Source organism: Ascidiella aspersa, chromosome 2 (assembly GCF_963924565.1).
Source record: "Ascidiella aspersa chromosome 2, kaAscAspe10.2, whole genome shotgun sequence".
Lineage (NCBI taxonomy): Eukaryota > Metazoa > Chordata > Ascidiacea > Phlebobranchia > Ascidiidae > Ascidiella > Ascidiella aspersa.
Genome location: NC_139448.1, coordinates 18334647 through 18338845, shown reverse-complemented (window position 1 = coordinate 18338845; position 4199 = coordinate 18334647).

The following is a 4199-nucleotide window of genomic DNA, read 5'->3' as shown; positions in this document are numbered from 1 at the left end:
ATCTTGCTTTACATTATTATATTAATCGTTGTCTAACATAACTTTGTCTGCACTTTCGTTTCGATGAGCTGTCAGTCATATTTTAGGTCGTCTTACTGCATTTACTATAGGAATTTACATCAGCATCTGTATAAATTGAACTAAATAAAGGACTTAAGTGCTTATTAAAAAACTAAGGCATGTAGGTAACAGAACATATAATTTACATACGACAATAATTGCGTTTAGGTTTAACACACACTTGTGAAGCCATTTCATATTAGCGCCTGATTAACAGTTGTTCTAACATTTTAATAACATAATTCGTAGCTAATATTTTGTGCGGCCCGCAGAGACCTTTCTGAGTTTGGTTTTAGCCCGCGACTATCAGAAAAAGTTTGCCGACCCCTGTTGTACAGTCAGTTTTGTAAATATATAAAATTTGGTTTTATTTATTTTTTGCTTTGTATTGCGGTCCACGAAAAAACAGATTCACAATTAGTGGTCCGTGGTCCAAAAAAGTTTGGGAAACCTTGGCGTAGGGTATACGTAAAAGCCGGAAAAACGCTAGGAAAAAAGTATTTTTATATCCAAATCACATTAACTTTCGTTTAAATATACTCCATGGTTGATTGGTATGATGAAAAGTCACAATTAGTTTCAAGCACTTGTGAGATTAGGCCTTGGCCTCAATTACTGTCACAATATTGTTGGGTGGTTTGTTGTACGATATCCGTGTAGGTTTCCTGATGTGTATTCAAAGTATGTTTAAAAAAAGTGAAAATTGCTAACCTATGCAGTAAACACCAGATTAAGCTGCGTCCAACGTCAGAAAAAAATTAAGAAATTAAAAAAAAAACATTGAAAAATATAAATTGCTTACTGTTTAAACTGCGACAACAAACGCGATATTTTGCGTTAACATGAATTATAACTTGTGATGTGCTTTTTACGTAATCCCGGTACCATACTTCTTTCAATGAAAGTAAAATCGTGCTTGAAACTGAAAATTGGTTACTATTAAAACCGCTGGAAGGACTAAATACTCAACGGCTAAGTCAAACATCTTTCAAGTTAAAAACATTAAAATTTATTTTTTTATTAGGGCAATATACCTAATTTGATTTATTATGTCAACGCAGGTAATTGCGCTTGAAAAAAAGTTTTGCGCGGATACGTCAAACTTCAACTATCTTTTACGTGGTTAAACAAACTGCAAAAAGCTATTAAACATAAATGCATAAACGTTGAAGGCTTCATGATGTTTTTTCAAACTATGTGAAGTACACAGTATTTGTTACGTCTGCACTAAACGGCAAAGCATTTTTTCAAAATGTGCGCACGTTTCAAGATGGCTTTAGAAAGTGTGCACGTTTTTTTGAGGAGTTAGAATTAGAGTTGGAGTTTGGAAAAAGAGTCAGAGTTAGACTTAGACTTTCGGCGGAAGAGTCGGGTAAGAGTTGGAGGAAGAGTTTGGAAAATGTTTTGAATAAGAGTTGGTAAAATGATAAAATAGAGTTAGAGGAGAAGATTAGGAGAAAAATATTAGGGGGAAAATATTTATAGAACAGGAGTTAGAAGAGACTGATAGGCTTCGCGTACGTTGGAGACTATATGGCGTCATTCAAAAAAATAAGTTCGCTTTAGCTTAAATCGGAGTGTAATTTTGTCCGATTTAAGTTACATTACAACAATTAAATCAGACGAATTAACTGTACGATTTAACCTAAACCGGACAATATTTCGTTACAATTTAGGCTAAATCACAATATAATTTGTCCCTTTAAATTGAATCGGAAACTTTATTTGTCCCTCTAAATTAAATCGGAAAGGGTAAGATTCCGATATAACTTTAACGCCAGTGGTTTACAGGGCGTATCAACATCATTCAAACTACATTTCTATATTAATTCGAAGTAAATCTGGTCTGTGTTTAAGAGTGGATTCCTTATTTGACCTTATTACGCAACAGCAGTATGCCCATTTAAAGCTCCTAAAAGTACATACTTTTATTCGATTGGGAGGCCCTAAAAATATAATAATTATTATTGTTAATTATTGATAAATAGTGTTCTTTTTTATCTCAGACTTTGAATGAGCTCCTTGACAGTAAAAAACGTTGTGATATATTTCAATATATTGCACTATCTAGGTTTTAGGTGATAAAAAGATTAGAGCTGTTAATTTGTAAATAACTATCTATTACGTCACTTTAATGCCAGTAACATAAAGTAAAAATATTTTAAAATTGCTTATATAGTAATAGAAAGTTGGAAGATGACTCTTTTTGTGTTTGGTTTGTAAGGTGTAAATTAAGGTAAGTTATTCATTAAAAGATGATAAGATTTAATTATATAGTTTGGAGGTATTTCTTGCTGCGATCTTTGCTGAATTGATCGCACTATCACAGCAGCAAACGCATTAAAAACTTCTATTTTATAGGTTTTATTAAACGCCTCAAACATACCAATTTTATTTCAAATCTGTGTATAGCAATGACGAAAAGTAGAAAAAACTTCTAATGACTTTTCAGAAACAAAGGTATGCCTATAAATATCAAACAGCCTTGAACATGACACTATTTTGTAAACTGAGCTCACTTCTGAACTAATTTAACTGTAGATCCATATTCACAGACTAATAACCTCACACACTCACACATCCCTGATCCAAATTATTATAACTGATCTAAAAACTCACTTATTGCCAAATCTGCCTCACAAACGTGTCTCTTCCACAATTTTACTGAATCTCTTTTGTATAGGTTTTTTATTTCAGGATCCGCTCGACAAGGTAATGCTATCTTTTCCATTTCTGTGACCCACTTCTTCTTCACCCAGCTCAAAAGCGCTTGACTGGTATATGGTGTAGCGCATCAGGCCGATTTCCAAGACATCCAGGGGCAAAACTACGTTTCGACATTTTAGGAGCAGGGCTGCCAGCAATAATTTATAAGGAAACTAACCTTGATGTTACAGTATAAACCCAGAATACATATTTAACATTTCATTTTATTTTTCGCTCGTAACCTTACTTGTGTATATAGGCCTATACTGCGAAGTGCTTACATCTACACCACATTTATTAGTTTTGCAGAATGCTTGGCGCCTTCTAATATGATAATACTGCTACTTGTATGATAATACAAATGAAGAAAATTAAAAAACAGTCTTTTAGAAAAGCAAAGGGTCTGAATTGGCAACCATGCAACTAGGCTACCTTACACAAAACTAACTGTAGAGTGTAGAGTTCTGGGCTACATTGATACTTCTTTTTATTTGGAAAATGCAATTTAATAAGTCTTTTATTTGAAAAATTCAATTTAAAAAAAGTATTTTATTGTAGTATAGTAGCCACTTCGTCATATTGTGTTTACACAGAGAATTTTTGTTTTTAATCGATGTGTCGTAACAGAAAATTTTCAGTAAAAATCTATGGCCTAAATTCTTTGCAATCCTTTCAATGTTTGCGTTACTCCTTGCAGCCAATGTGCAAACGATAAACGGAAAGTTTTCGGTAAAATTCCGTTACGTAGATTTCTTGCAACCACATGCTAATGTTTGCGATATCCTTGCAGCGAATTGCAAAAAATTCAAATTGCTGACACCAATTTTTATGCGTCAAGGTATTTACATCCGTTTATTTGTATATGTTTCAAAACACCGCGGTCTGAACATTAGTCGGTTTCCCCGGTCGTGTGATTTTCAAACTGTTGACATTTAACTGGAGTCAGAAGCTGTTTCGCAATCGCATTTTGACGTAAAATTTGTATGTTTCGCGTCAGAAATAAGTGAGAAAAAGGTTTAGACCACGCCTTGTTATCACGTGATATTTTGCTAAGTATTATAAGAATTAATGACGTAAATCTTTCTTTGTTCGCAGAAATTTTCTTAACTGATTCTCGTCTATAAATAGCGTGTTCAATCAATATAAAATGGAGAGGCTTTTCCAGCTTCTACTCAGACAGCAAACTCGAGTGCTTTTGTGACTGAACCAGATAGAGGCTACTCACCCCAACCGCAGCAAGCGGACAGAACAGGGTTTGTACGCCGAGAACCAGAGTTCTCGCCAAACAGTTCTGCAAGCTCAGATTCAAGCAGAAATTCTCCTGTCAAGAAGGTACGTAAACCCTTCGTTAATCTTGATAGACTTCAAGCATCTACTTCAGCAGCTGCTAATCATACAGCGAAAATACAATTGAGCAAGCCATCTCGAGGTCT